General features: G+C 42.3%; 1 protein-coding gene across 7 annotated transcripts in view; it reads left to right on the forward strand.

Moving 5' to 3' along the window:
* DLGAP3 (DLG associated protein 3) overlaps nucleotides 1–16,696 on the forward strand; it is a 943,374-nt gene that overhangs the window by 227,282 nt on the left and 699,396 nt on the right. For all 7 annotated transcript variants that reach the window (XM_073563179.1, XM_073563204.1, XM_073563162.1 and 4 more), the window contains exon 2: nucleotides 6,575–6,659. The gene's annotated coding sequence lies outside the window, so the exon portion shown is untranslated. The remainder of the gene's footprint in view (nucleotides 1–6,574; nucleotides 6,660–16,696) is intronic.

The raw sequence follows: 16,696 nt of genomic DNA on the forward strand, positions 1-16,696 counted from the left end.
GTACAGAGATGAAAACCTCTTCCAGAGTGCTTTGGACCTCAGACTTGGCCGAAGGTTCACCTTCCAACAAGACAATGACCCTAAGCACACAGCTAAAATAGAAAGGAGTGGCTTCAGAAAAACTCTGTGACCATTCTTGACTGGCCCAGCCAGGGCCCTGACCTAAACCCAATTGAGCATCTCTGGAGAGACCTGAAATTGGCTGTCCACCAATTTTCACCATCCAACCTGATGGAACTGAAGAGGATCTGCAAGGAAGAATGGCAGAGGATCCCTAAATCCAGGTGTGAAAAACTTGTTGCATCATTACCAAGAACACTCATGGCTGTACTAGCTCAAAAGGGCACTTCTACTCAATACTGAACAAAGGGTCTGAATACTTATGACCATGTGATATTTCAGTTTTTCCTTTCTAATAAATTTGCAAAAATGTCTACATTTCTGTTTTTTTTAGTCAGATGGGGTGCAGAGTGTACATTAATGAGAAAAAAATAAAACTTTTTTTGAATTTACTGAATGACTACAATGAAGCAGAGAGTGAAAAATATAAAGGGGTTTGGATACTTTCCATACCCACTGTAGCAAAAAAACGCCCATAAATAGCTTTGTTGATGACAAAATAACAACTTTTCTTTTAGGCTATGTGCCCACGTAGCGTTTTATTCCGGACACTAAAAGCCGGACTCCTTCCCAGAAATCGCGCTTTTTTTCCTGCGCGATTTCACCACGATTATGATCGCAATTTTGCCGCGATTTTCGTGTGCGATATTCAAGCACTTTCCAAGCGATTTGAAGCATCGCTTGGAAAGTGATTGACAGGTTGGTCACACTCGTCAAACATAGTGTTTGACAAGTGTGAGCAGCTTTTTACTATTGAGGCTGCCTATGCGGCATCAATAGTAAAAGAATGTTACAATGCTAAAAAAAATTACAAAATCGGGGTATATTTACCATCCGGCGTCCCGCGCTGCATTCCCGGCCTCAGCATTCCCAGTAATACCTTGCGAGACCTGTGATAACGTTGGTCTCGCGTTACTATAGCGATCTCGCGAGACGGCTAGAGTCACGCGAGACTCCGTCATTACAGGACCTTGCCGCAAGGCATTACTGGGAACGCTTAGGCCGGGAATGCAGCGCGGGACACCGGAAGGTAAATATACCCTGATTTTTTTTATTTTTCATTCTTTTTTTTACAGGGGTATGGTACCCAGGGCCTGGAGGACAGTCTCTCCTCCACACCGTGGGTACCAACCGCACATGAGACGCTTAACTTCCCGCATGGTGGGCATAGCCACATGCGGGAAGTAAGCGATTCTCATGCATTCCTATGAGTGCGGAATCGCGGCAATTCTTTGCGATTCCGCACAAAAGAATGACCATGCTGCGATTTTTTCCGCGAAGCGATTCCACCACGGAAAAAAGCGCAGCATTAGCACAGCATGTGCGGAATGCCATAGGAATGCATGGGGGGCGTTCTGTACACGATTTTTAAACGTTTTGCAGCGTTTTCGCGCTGAAAATCGTGGCAAAAACGCTTAAAAATCGCATCGTGGGCACACCGCCTAAAATGAAAAGAAAACTATTTAAAGGGAACCCATTATGTAAGATAACTCTATTAACCTGCATTTGTGGGGTTAATCTGCAGATTAATAGCGTTCTGACACCATGTGGTGCATGCATTGAGAGCCCCGCTGTTTGGATGAAATGAACTTTATTCCTCCAAACAGTCTTGCGCTTTTAGTCACAGGGGCAGCACCAACGCGGTTTCAGTCATCCCTCTGTGTATAGAGAGTTGTGGTTGTAGCTATGCACCAGCACTGACTGACAGCTCTCACAGGTTTAGGGTCAGCTGTCAGTCAGTGCCAGGCGGCGCGGCTACAGACAATATACTCAATGTAGAGACAATGTCTCTGTACTCAGCGGGGACTGAAACCATGCAGTTGCCACCCCTGTGATTGAAAGCTCAAGACTGCTCGGAGGAATATAGACACTTTCATCCTGGCAGTGGGGCTCTCAGTGTGAGCACCGCACAGTGTCACAATGCTATTACCCTGCAGATTAACCCTATATCTGCAGGCTAATAGCATTATTTTAAATGACAAGTTCCCTTTAAGTTTTATATTGCTGCAATCACAATGACCTGCATTACTTTATAAAGGTAACAGATGTATCACAAAAAGGTGCTAAAGTATATTTCATCCCTTAAAAAACAAAAAACATATAGCTCTTGAAATGTGATAATAATAAAAAAAGGTTTTTTTCTTATCACACAAGAAAGCCTGGTTAAACATTGCATTTTTCATCATGTTTTTTCACAATTTTAGTTCCTTTTATCACAGTCATTGCCATTTTTTTCATGCAACATGCTCTTAACTATAACTCTTTTTAGGCATTTTCTCAAATTCTTCTCAAAAGGACAGGAAAATGCCTATCTTAATAAAGAAAGAATATACGGTAGTTAAAATTATAGAATATAATGTAAAAAAAAATTGAAAAAAAAGCAAGAAAAAACAAAAGCTACCGTACATTCTCGTTCATCTTACTCCCATAAATAGTTGAAACTGCTTTACATTTGTCATCCACAATTAGAGACCAATTCTTTCACATTCCATGAACATTGTATTTTCGTTTTTTGTTACATAATCCATTGTAATTGCAATATCAGGAGCCATCTGTACTCAGTTCATTATTATGGTGGTGGTTGGACTAGGCCGGGGTATGGGCTTCTATAGGTGTGATATTTAGGAACATTGTGTCTCAGGGAAGAGACTCTTCTGGCTGAATGTTAATAGGCTCATACGAGAATTTCATTAACTAGGCGGTGCTGCATTGCAGGATTTCACTAGCTACAGTCCAGCTTTCTAAAGCCACAGCTGGGAGTGGGTTGAGATTCAGCTTATCGTGACAAGTTCAGAGGTACAGGACTTCCATCTACTGCAGAGCAGGCTCCGACAGTCTTATCTAAAATTGTGCATCATCAGAATAGGCACAAATAGCGCTTGTTTTTAATCTGCTGTCAGAAGTCCTCCTTAGTGTCTGTTATAAAGAATAAACCATATCAAGGTTACTATACAAAGTATCGAGACTCTCTATGGACACCAGCCTTCGCAAAAAACCTAATGTATACTCGTCTTACCGTACTCTGTATGGATAGTATCAAATTTACTATCTTTTCAGAGGCCAAGATGAAATAGTGGGTGTTGATTGCATTGAATTTTATCTGGAGTTTATCTAAAGCTGCTATCTGATGGCCCCATACACATTAAGGGCCTGTCACACTAAGGGTACCGTTACACCTAGCGATGCACCAGCGATCCCGACCAGCGATATGACGCTGTCAGGAACGCTGGTGCATCGCTAAGTGGTCGCTAGTGAGCTGCCACACAGGCAGATCTCACCAGCGACATAGCAGGGGACGGGGATCGCTACTTACCTGTCAGACGCGGCGATCCTGCGTTCTCCTGCCCGGCTCCATGCGTCGCTCGTCGGCGCCACAGGAAGCCCCAGCAGGAAGTGGCCGACGAGGAATGGTCCAGGAGTTTCTCGCGCGATCAGTGATAACCAGCGGGGGAGCCGGTCGGAGGTAAGTATTACATGTAGCGATATCGCTAGCAATATCGCTGCAACGTCACAAAATCGGTGACTTTACAGCAATATTGCTAGCGATATCGCAGTGTGTAACGGGGGCTTAAGCGATATCGCTAGCAATATCGCTATAACGTCACTGGTTTTGTGATGTAGCAGCGATATTGCTAGCGATATCGCTATGTGTGATACTTACCTCCGACCGGCTCCCCCACTGGTTATCGCTGATCTCGCGAGAACGTCCTGGACCGTTTCTCGTCGTCAGCTTCCTTCTGGGCTTCCTGCTGTGGCGACGAGCGACGCGTGGACGCGGGCAGGAGGATGTCTTCATCGCCTCGTCTGACAGGTAAGTAGTGACCGCCGACCGCTGCTATGTCGCTGGTGAGATCTGCCTGTTTGGCAGCTTACTAGCGACCACTTAGCGATGCACCAGCAATCCTGACCGGGTCATATCGTTGTCGGGATCGCTGGTGCATCGCTAAGTGTGACAGTACCTTTAGACTAAAGGCCCCGTTATACATAACGATATCCCAGCGATCCCACCAACTATCTGACATGGATGGGATCGCTGGGACATCGTTAGGCTGATCGCTGGTGAGCTGTCATAGACAGCCCCTCCAGCGATCAGGACCAGCGAGCACGCTGGTATCTAAGTTAAACAGCGGGTTTCTAAGAGCTGCGCGGCTCTTGGATACCCACTGTTTACCTTAGATACCAGCGTGCAGCGCTGCTGATCATTCGTCTCCCACTGCCACACGCAGCAATGCGTGCTGGCCAGCGGGAGAGCAACGATCAAAAAATGGCCCAGGACGATCAAGCGCGATCAGCGATACCCGGCAGGGGTGCCGGTCGCTGATCCCCATCACACACAGCGATGTCACTGGCGAGATCGCTGATGCGTCACAAAATCAGCGATCTCGCTAGCGATCTCGCTGTGTGTGTCGGGGCCTTAATGTTGGCTGAACCTGCCAATATTGAGGGGTTCAGCCAACGGTCTTAATATGTATGGGGACACCGACCATCAAGAGATGTTGATTGCTTATATGTCTGATTTTACACTGCCAGTCTCCAGCTTTCTCATAGAGAACACAGGAGTGCTAGGCCGAGCTAGCTCTCCTGTGTATGGGAGTGTCGACTGAGATGACTGTCAGCCATATACATTAGACTAATATTGACCGAACAAGCCAATATTGATGGATTTGGCCAACAGTCTGATTTATATGGGGGCCCCGGACAGTTGCTTGTCTGGGGAGTTAAGGATCTGGCATGTGTGATTTCAGACTGTCGACCTTTTTGTTCTCCTTGAGATAAGCGGCTCTCTCATAGAGAAAGCATGAGTGCTCAGCCAGATAAGTGCTCCTACATATGAGAGAGCCTATCGTTTGGCCAACAACTATCTAATGTGTATGTCAGGATTTAGGCTAGGGCTTCTTGGTGACATTTGTTGCACAACTCCAAAATCCTTTTGCATCTATTGTTTCCAAATGTGTTGGATTTGCGCAAGTTGCATGCAACTAACTTGCCATAAACTATAATGCAAGTCTCATGCGATTGAGACCTGTGTGCAGCTAATCTGCTATTTGATAATTTTTACAGCAACATCGTAGCTCTAAAATACTTAAGACTAGTCTGAGAATTGCTGTCATACGACAACCCAAACCTAATTTAAACATCCCAATAGTTTTTCATTTTTAGAGGAAAAATTAAAAGTACGGTATACCTTCATCTTTTGATACGCAGTAATAAATGACCACTGGGCGGCAACATGTTTGCTGGTTGAAGGTTGATTAATAGCCTGTTTAAACAGGCAGACCACTCTTCAGATGTGCATTAAGCAATCTGTGCATGTCGGATAATCCAATAATTGTGCGGTGTAAATGTACTTTAAGATAGACTAGATTGGTGGTCTCCTTTTAATTTTTCACCCATGTGATGAGTTCATCCCTACTTGTTAGAAATAACACGCATGTTCAGCCACTCGCATAATGTACTAACTAGGAGATCAGAGGATGTTGTTTTTGGCTTGCTCATTGTACTGGATGACAATGTGATGAGATTGTTCACATGTAGCATTTTAATCTTGGTTGCCGTTGAATTTTTTAAGCATGAGACGCTAGGAAGCAGTTTACATTGAGGAAGCCTTTGTCACGACCAGAGCAGTTGCTGTTCTGTATCTTCTTTCATTCTCTATGACAGACAGGGGAGACCTGTCAAATTGTACTCATTAGTTGATGTAATTAGGTATGTTAAAAATGGCTGTCCTCAAGTGCATTCAGTGTTGCCATGGTGATAGTGTAATTATTCTCATAGGCCTAAACTCCATTAGAAGAACATGTCTTTTTTCACAGAAGCTTATAAATGCATCTGATCCTCCAGGAGAACCCTTGATAACTCTTTTGGTGAAGATATAATTCTCTTCTTTGTGGTATTAGTGATAATTTAACAGTGGCGGTTGTCTGATTGGTAGTATAATCTTGAACATGCCAGGAAGTGATAAATTAGGTGAAATGTTAGCTTGGAGGCTATTCACATATTAAAGAAGTGTGCAAGCCATTCTTATTCATCAAAGCAACTCCAAGTGGTGCTAATCAATAGGAGAATAGAGCCCATGGCACTGCAATGCAGATATACCCCTTTCTTGCCAGCTTGCTGTTGCTTGAGCCCCAACATAAATCATCTGCAGCTTCACTGAACATTACAGGTGTTACCATGTGCGTGAGACTCTGCCGGACAGAATTCATATACCTAGTGGAAAAAATGGAAACTCTCTCACTAGATATTATTTACTTATACATTTTACATTTGATAATTTCAAGTCAGTTGCAGTAATTCTCCTTTTTTTCCTGTATGCCGTTGCAGGATTGGATTGCCCTTCCCCCATCTCTTCTCTCTTCTGTTCGGTTTCCTGCCTGATCGCTTTCTGCATCTATATATTTCGCTGCCGTTCTCTTCTCTTCCTCACCTCACTTCTCTCTTTTTCTCTCTCCAGCTCATGACAGGGGATCCCGTGAGTTGTGTGACTGGAGCTTCACGGACCATGAAGTCAGCGGGATGTTAGAGTCAGTCTCAAAGCGGTAAGAAAAGCTGAGCTCATTTCACCCTCTGGCTCTTTTTCATTTCGTAGAATAAGAAAGATAGATTTCGAAAGGCGAACAGAGAAGAATTTTAAAAACCAGACATTTCAAGCTAAAACTCAGATATTTGTTTGGCATGCAATATTTAAAACCATATGCACTTTTTTATGCATAGGTCTTCATTCCTTATAAGCAAGAAATTGAAGAAATTCAAGTTTATAGTATTCACTTACCCTGTATTAATTTGCAAATTCAAAGTAGTTGGTCACTTTTTATGGTTAAGTGCAGTCTGGAGTGAAACACACACACACACACACACATTTACATGTGTGCATTTGTACAACTGTTTTGACACACACGAGGGACCAATGTCAAGCTAAGTGCCCACTAGCTTTAGATAAAAAGTAATAACTATGTCACAGCAAAATTTATAGGATAACTATACTTTAAAATAATTTTGCAGAATAAGGTGTCCTGTGTGGGCGAAATAAGAGAAACACAATTTCTGTCCATTTTATGACTTATATCTTGCATTTGCAGACTCAAGCTCTTAATTTGCTTTTGACATAGCACACAAAGAGAGACTCCTGATCTTCATTCCTTACTTTGCACACATCCGAAAACAGCAGCAATATGGAGGAGATTATACAGCAGTACTGAGAAGCCAGATGTGATTCTAGCTCTAAGTAAGACTTGTTAGAAAGTGCAGCATGATCTTTCTGTGTCTCCCTTTGCTGTTTTCTCACTCTATCCTCCCCTTTCTAGAGAGTATAATAGGAGTTGTAAATTGACAGGTCACTGTGCTGGCACCCACCTGGTCTTGAGCAAGATGAAGTTAAGCTGTTTGTTCAGAGTGGATGTTGAGTTCAGGAGACATAGGGATGAGAAGAAGTGGCTCATAGTGGAGGAAAAAATAGATTTCTTTGATAACATATATACCAAAGTTTGTTATCTGCACGTGTATTGTTGATTTATGCAATGTTTTTAAAGTACAGGTCTTATTTCACATACTCCTTTATGGGATGTGCACTGTATGTCAATAAGATATAACTTTGCTTTTTAATCCAAGATACAGTGGTCCACCAAGTTCCATTAATGCAAGCTTAAAATATTTTTATCATAAAGTTATCTATTCTCAGCTACAGTAACTTGAAATCGCATTAAAGTGACTCTGTCACCACAGAATGACTGTTCAAACCAAGTACAGGCGCTCATACCTTCCCACCTGTTTGTTTTCTTTCTGTCTCCACGTTTCTCAGGCAGAGCATCAATCAAAGAAGGGTGGGGTGGAGATTTTGGGAAAACAAGCAGCTTGGAAGGTGTAGTTAAATTAGTCATGCCTTAGTGCAGCGAGTCCAGTGCTTGGTTTGAACAGTCATCCTATAAAGGTCGGTAAGACTGAAATGTCATTCACATTCGTCTATACAGAGTTCAGTTGAATAAATTGGATCATGAATTGCATAATTTTGAATGCTGGATTCCTTTTTGTATCGTTCAAAAGGTTGGGAACTCTATTCGTGAACCGAAGAATTGGTGGAGTACTGTACTTCCTCCACTATAAATACTCATTTGGTAACTTGGACAAACTAATCATTTGGCCTACAGCTATCTCTCCCTACTCCTCCATTCACAGGAACTCTCGGCAAGAGCAAATGCTCCTGTGTTCTCTATGAGAGAGATGCTGCCTCTAGTAGCAACTTATCTCCCTGCCGAACCAAAGGATCAGTTGCTGAAAATCCAACTGCAAGATCCGTCTCTCCCGTGACATCATTTGTCTGCTGACAGTTGGAAGGCCTTCATACACATTCAATAGTCAACCAATCTCATCAGTACCTGTAGATTGATTTGGATGACTTTTATCTAATGTGTATGAGGCCTGTAGCTAAGAGGACTGGTCAGCAATCAGAGTACCAGGTGTAAGGCCAAAAATGTAGAAATGAGAAGGGATGGAACCAGACACAAATCAGATGTCATAGTGTGAATTCTCAGGATCAAGGTTATTAACAATACAGAACACAAAGCTGTACCTTATTTCACAGGCCAAAGATGTCATTGTAAAAGGGCACAAGGCCATAAGTCATCAGCTGGAGCTGATTCCTTTGTCAACCTGACACGGCGAAAACGCTGACAAGAGTAAGACGACATTGCTGGAAGGGCTAATTGCCTTTTGTATGAGCTAATCCAGGCTGCACGACCTTTTTCATCTAGCAATGTGCTGCCGGTAATGATGATTTTTATGTGTTTTGCTCATTCATTGGGTGATTGCGGGCCTGTCTTGATGGCCAGACACTAGTTCACTGTTTATTGGCTCGTCTAAATTAGCCTTTAGTCGGGCTTCGATGTTGTTAAGTCAATCTGCTGTCAGCCAGTATGAAACGTTAGTAATACTACATACTCATTTCTGAAAGAGTTCCAGGATATTAATTTATTTTCAGATTTCATGTGTTCAACTTTATATAAACTTTTCTGTTGAAATCAATTTTACATGATGCACAAAATCTGCCCATAACGTGATTGCCTGAGCTTGATTAACATCTTCAGAAAAATGTTTAAAATCAGCTTGTTTTGCATGTTTAGTATGGTTTAATGCAAATAGACCTTGTTGCCAGTCATAAGGGTGAAAATGTTTGCATCCAGTATCAAGGAACTGGATAGAACTATTAGATTATGGCTCAAATTCATCAGAGTCCACATGGCTTTGGCTATCTTTGCTTCTTAATTTGTTAACTTCTTAACTGGAAGTGCTTAACCCCTTCCCTACCAGTGACACAGCATATGCATCATGAAAGTCGGTGCCAGTGCGACCAATGACGCATATGTTGTGTCATGACTTGATAGCCCCCCAGCAGGTTGGGTGACCAGGGTCAATGAAAGGTCACCCAACCCGCAGATACAGGGGGCTTTGTACTTCACCACAGGGAGGTGGCTTTTCCCCCCCGTGGCTACAATTGCTCTGATTGGCCGTTAAAAGTGAAACAGCCAATCAGATCGACAGTAATAATTCATTAATGAAATTTAATGAAATATTACATTCCAGCCATGGCCGATGCTGCAGTAGCATCGGACATGGCTGGAAACTGTGATCAGAACCCCCCTACCCGCTGACGAGGGCGATCTGCCGTCGCAATCACCATCTGCTCCCCCTCACCCCCCGATACCTGCTATGTCTCCCGGTGTCCCTCCTGCCTCCTGCATGGGCGCCGCCATGTTCCAAAATGGTGTGCGCATGTGCAGGGCGCCCGTCGAATCTGCCAAGCGGCAGATTCCATTCATTCATTTTGATCACTTTGATAGATCCTAACATAGTGATCAAAATATAAAAAATGTAAATCACCCCCCCTTATCACCCCCATAGGTAGGGACAAATAATAAAATAAAGAAAATATTTTTATTTTTCCATTAGGGTTAGGGTTAGAATTAGGGTTAGAGTTGGAATTATGGTTAGGGTTGGAAATAAGGTTAAGATTAGGGTTAGGGGTGTGTTGGGGTTAGGGTTTGGGATTAGGGTTAGGCTTGTGGTTAGGGTTATGGTTAGGGTTGGGATTAGGGTTAGGGATGTGTTGGGGTTAGGGTTGTGGTTAGGGTTTTTGTTAGGGTTAGGGGTGTGTTGGGGTTAATGTTGAGTTAGAATTGAGGGGTTTCCACTATTTAGGCACATATTCAAAAATGACATAGCGCCACCATTGATTCCAGCCAATTTTGCATTCAAAAAGTCAAACATTGCTCTCTCCCTTATGAGCTCTGCCATGCACCCATACAGTGGTTTACCCCAACATATGGGGTATCAGCGTACTTAGGAGAAACTGGACAACAAATTTTGGGGTCCAATTTCTCCTGTTACCCTTGTCAAATTAAAAAATTGTGGGCTAAAATATAATTATTTGAGGAAAAAAAATGATTTTTTATTTTCATGGCTCTGCGTTATAAACTTCTGTGAAGCACTTGGGGGTTCAAAGTGCTCACCACACATCTAAATAAGTTCCTTGGGGGTCTAGTTTCCAAAATGGCGTCATTTGTGAGGGATTTCTACTGTTTAGGCACATCAGGGGTTTTGCAAATGTAACATGACGCCCGCAGACCATTCCATCAAAGTCTCCCATTCCAAAACGTCACTACTTCCCTTCCGAGCCCCAAAGTGTGCCCATACAGTGGTTCCCCCCACATATGGGGTACCAGCGTACTCAGGACAAACTGGACAACAACTTTTGTGGTCCAATTTCTCCTGTTACCCTTCTGAATATAAAAAATTGTGGGCTAAAAAAATCATTTTTTGAGGATGATTTTTTATTTTCACAGCTCTGCATTATAAACTTCTGTGAAGCACTTGGGGTTTAAAGTGCTCACCACACATCTAGATAAGTTCCTTGGGGGGTCTAGTTTCCAAAATGGGGTCACTTGTGGGGGAGCTCCCAAGTTGAAGCACACAGGGGCTCTCCATATGCGACATGGTGTCCGCTAACGATTGGAGCTAATTTTCCATTCAAAAAGTCAAATGGCGCTCCTTCCCTTCCGGGCCCTGCCGTGCACCCAAACAGTGATTTATGACCACATATGAGGTATTGGTGTACTCAGGAGAAATTTCCCAACAAATTTTAGGATCCATTTTATCCTGCTGCCCATGTGAAAATGAAAAAACTGAAGCTAAAAGAAAATTTTTGTGAAAAAAGTACTTTTAACAGATCAATTTGTGAAGCAAAAATTCAAAATTTGAAAATTGTGAAATTTCCGATTTTTCACAAATAAACGCTAAAATTTATCGTCCTAAATTTACTATTAACATGAAGCCCAATATGTCACGAAAAAACGTTGAAGCGTTCCAGAGTTATTTCCTCATAAAGGGATACTGGTCAGAATTGCAAAAAAATGGCCAGGTCATTAAGGTCAAAATAGGCTGGGTCATGAAGGGTTTAAAATAAGCTAACCCCTTTAAAAATGTAAAGATATATATGTATATATATATATATATATATATAATACTAGCTGGGTCATGAAGGGTTTAAAATAAGCTAACCCCTTTAAAAAATGTAAAGATATATATATATCTGTATATATCTGTATATGTATATAACTGTAGTTATAACAAATTATAATTATCCTCCATCCCATAGTCCCGTGCCCATATACCCATCATACATATTCTCCATCCCATAGTCCCATGCCAATATACCCATCATACATATTCGCCATCCCATAGTCGAGTGCCCATATACCCATCACACATCCTTCATCTCATAGTCCCATGCCCATATACCCATCATACATATCCTCCATCCCATAGTCCCGTGCCCATATACCCATCATACATATCCGCCATCCCATAGTCCCGTGCCCATATACCCGTCATACATATCCTCCGTCCCATAGTCCAGTGCCCATATACCCAATACACATCCTCCATCCCATAGTCCCGTGCCCATATACCCGTCATACATATTCTCCATCCCATAGTCCCGTGCCCATATACTCGTCATACATACCCTCCATCCCATAGTCCAGTGCCCATATATCCATCACACATCCTCCATCCCATAGACAACCATTATGACATCAAAATGAGTGGCGGGGCTTGATGACATCAGCGTCGCCATGGCAACCATTGTGACATAATGAGGGGCGGGGCTTGATACGCACACACTGTTTCCCCATTATGTAGATAGGGGCATTATGACATCATAATGAGGGGCGGGGCTTGACGCACACACACTTTTTCCCCATTATGTAGACAGGGGCAAAATTGTTTGGTGAATTGGAACGCGTGGGGTTAAAATTTTGCCTCACAACATAGCTTAGGACGCTCTCGGGGTCCAGACGTGTGACTGTGCCAAATTTTATGGCTGTAGCTGCGACGGTGCAGATGCCAGTCACACGTCTGGACCCCGAGAGCGTCCTAAGCTATGTTGTGAGGCAAAATTTTAACCCCGCACGTTCCAATTCACAAAACAATTTTGCCCCTGTCTACATACTGGGTAAAAAGTGTGTGTGTGTCAAGCCCCGCCCCTCATTATGATGTCATAATGGTTGCCATGGCGACGCTGATGTCATCATAGGTTGCAAGCCCCGCCACTCATTATGATGTCATAATGGTTGACTATGGGATGGTGGATGTGTGATGGGTATATGGATGGGATGGCTGATATGTATGATGGGTATATGGGCACGGGATATGGGATGGAGGATATGTATGATGGGTATATGGGCACGGGACTATGGGATGGAGGATATGTATGATGGGTATATGGGCACGGGACTATGGGATGGAGGATATGTATGATGGGTTTATGGGCATGGGACTATGGGATGGAGGATATGTATGATGGGTATATGGGCACGGGCCTATGGGATGGAGGATGTGTGATGGGTATATGGGCACGGGACTATGGGGATGGAGGATATGTATGATGGGTATATGGGCACGGGCCTATGGGATCGTGGATATATATAATGGGTATATGGGCACGGGACTATGGGATGGAGGATAATTTGCTATAACTAACCACAGTTAGTTACTATGCCCGGGCAGTACCGGGCTCTTCAGCTAGTGTGTGTGTATATATCTACTGTATATATAATATAATGTTAAGATACTATACAAAATTACAAAATCATAAGGTTTGAGGTTTATACTGTGGTGGATAATCAAGTAGTCACAATGCTGTACGTGTGGCAGAAGGAGTCACAAAATGTTACAGTATATAATTTAGCAGAGTAATGGGATCCCTATATAATTGATCCCTGATTTACCGTATATAAAGAACATGTTAGTATTTTTATCCAAAGAGGTCAGCTTTCAATGACCTTTTAAATATTAGAGGTCTTGCCTTCAAGTATCCATTTGATGTGCTACTTGTATCTTCACGGCTGTATTTATAGTTAGTGCTCCCCTAGGCACCGAGATCTCTTTTACTGGGACTCCCCTGTGCAATTTAGGAAAATTGGCAAGAATTGTATTAATTTAAAGGGGGGTGTCCTGTACTGGGACGACCTCTTCTCAATCAGTATGTTTCCAGCATAAAAAATAACACCTATGCTCACCTAACAATGTCACATGAACACTGGGAGACCAGGTGACAAAGTCACAGGCACGGCAATGCCATCAGAGGTGAGTATAGGTGTTATTATTTTATATGGGGAAAACATATTGATTGAAATGAGGGGTTGTCTCAATTTCATTTTTTCAGACAGAAAGGAACGATATGAATATGTTATGAAATACCTGTGAGTTATCTTCCTGACCCAACACCACCAATACAGCAGTCCTAGCTAGTCACTGCTAACTTTATTTGTAGCCAGGGACTAGCAGGTAACCTAATAATGATAAGTACAACACATAGAAAATATTGGGGTGATTAAAACTAAATTTTATTCAATTATTTAAAACCTGAAGTACAAAGACGGAAAAAATATTGCTATCTCCAGGTCATTGCTAACTTTGTTGCAGTAATCGTCATGTGCAATAGAGATGAATAAAAAGATCTGCAGGACCCTGGTCCAGTGACCATGTAACATAATAACATAGTTAGCAAGGCCAAAAAAAAAACATTTGTCCATCCAGTTTAGCCTATATTCCGTCAGAATAATTCCCCAGATCTACGTCCAGCCCTGTGATCCTCCTCCTACCTGTTGGTAGCTCCAGGACCTTTTCTGATTAGTACACCTAGCACAACGTCATATGGTATGTTGCGCCAGAACAATGCCATCAGAGAGCTTTTTATTCAGAAATGGCTTCCAAGATTCTTTCAGAACGAGGAAGGGGATTGCAGGTTTCTGGTCCAAGGGTTATTTACTAGAGATATGGGAGCAGAACCAGGATTTTGTGAATCATCTTACTCCTATCTAACATGCCATACATCCACTTGTCCACTGAACCCAATTTCTGGCCTCAGGATTGATGCTTGCACATACGCCTGGCTGCATTGGATATGTAACTGTGTGGTATCTTTGTTAGAATAGCAGTGCTAGAATGGCAGGATTTAAGCAAATAATTACTGGGTTTGTATTGTTTTTTGTTTTAAATTTTTTTCCTGACAATTTTGTGTGTGTATTTTTTTTTAACAATGGGCTACCTCTTTAATAAATGCCACCTACAGTACACACATAGAAACAAATGTACTAAATATATATGCACAGTACATATACACATACTGTATATATATGCACTTTTGTGTGTGTATACACATATAAATTAATAAACACACATGGTCAAAATTGATGGTAACCCTCGTTTAATGACAGAAAAACCCACAATCGTGAAATAACTGGAGCCTGACAAAAGTAATCATAAATCAAAAATCTTTGAAAATAAACAAATGAAAGTCAGACATTGCAACATTGCTTTTCAACCATGTATCTGCAGAATTTAAAAAAAATAAAACTCATGAAATAGGTCTGGGCAGAAATGATGGTACCCTTTACTTAATATTTTATTGCACAACCTTTTGAGACAATCACTGCAATCAAATGACTCCTGTAACTGCCAATGAGATTTCTGCACTTCTCGACAGGTATGTTGGCACATTCCTCAAGAGCAAACTGCTCCAGTTGTCTCGTGTTTGAAGGTTGCCTTTTCCAGAAGGCATGTTTCAGCTCTTTCCAAAGATGCTCAATAGGATTTAGGTGAGGGCTCATAGAAGACCACTTCAGAATAGTCCAATGTTTTCCTCTTAGCCATTCTTGGGTGTTTTTAGCCTGCGACTGAGACCAAGCTTTCTGACACTGAGCAGCACATTTCTCTCTAGAATCCCTTGATAGTCTTGAGATTTCATTGTACCCTGCACAGATTCTACATACCCTGTGCCAGATGCAGCAAAGCAGCCCCAGAACATAACAGAGCCTCCTCCATGTTTCACAGTAGGGACAGTGTTCTTTTCATGATATGCTTCATTTTTCCATCTGTGAACATAGAGCTGATGTACCTTGCCAAAAATTTCCATTTTTGTCTCATTTGTCCATAGAACATTCTCTCAGAAGCTTTGTGGCTTGTCAACATGTAGTTTGGCAGATCCCAGTCAGGCATTTTTATGATTTTTTTTCAACAATGTTGTCCTCCTTGGTCGTCTCCCATGAAGTCCACTTTTGCTCATACAATGATGGATGGTGTGATCTGACACTGATGTTCCTTGAGCTTGAAGTTCACCTTTAAGGCTGAGTGCAGACGGAGTTTTGAGCCCTGCGGATTTTTCCGTGCAGAATGGAAGAAAACCGCAGGTCAAATGACCTGCATTTTTCCTGCGGATTTCTTCCATTTTTCACGCGGTTTTCATGCGGTTTTTGTGCGGTTTTCCATTGCGGGTTTCCCCCTGTGGATTTGGTGACAGGGGAGATAGAAAACCGCACAAAAGAAGTAACATGCTGCGGATTTTGTACCGCAGGAAAACCGCGCGGAAAAATCCGCAGCGTCTGCACAGCGTTTTTTTTTTTCCATTCATTTTAAAGGTACTGTACATCACAATGCGGATATGCAACGTTTCTGCGCGGTAAAATCCGCTGCGGAAATGCTGCAAATCTGCATCGTGTGCACACAGCCTAAAAGTTTTTCTTGGCTCTTTTGTTACCATTCGTATTATCCGTCTCTTTGATTTGTCATCAATTTTCCTCCTGCGGCCACGTTCAGGGAGGTTGGCTACAGTCCCATGGAGCTTACATTTCTGAATAATATGTGCAACTATAGTCACAGGACCATCAAACTGCTTGAAGATGACCTTATAACTTTTACCTTTAACATGTTTGTCTATAATCTTCTTTCTAATCTCCTGAGACAACTCTTTCCTTCACTTCCTCTGGTCCATGTTGAGCGTGATACACACCACGACACCAAACAGCACAGTGAGTGTCTGTAGCCCTCTATACAGGTTACCTCACTGATTCCAAAATTGTAGACACCTGTGATGCAAATTAGTGAACACACCGCAATTTAACAAGTCCCTTTTGTCACATTATTTTCAGGTGTACCATCATTTCTGTTCAGGCCTATTTCATGAGTTTTATTTTTTTTTTTAATTCTGTGGAAAAGCAATGTCTGACTTTCATTGCTCATTTTC

Source organism: Dendrobates tinctorius, unplaced genomic scaffold (assembly GCF_039654945.1).
Source record: "Dendrobates tinctorius isolate UK_male_01 unplaced genomic scaffold, ASM3965494v1 ptg000015l, whole genome shotgun sequence".
Classification (NCBI taxonomy): Eukaryota; Metazoa; Chordata; class Amphibia; order Anura; family Dendrobatidae; genus Dendrobates; species Dendrobates tinctorius.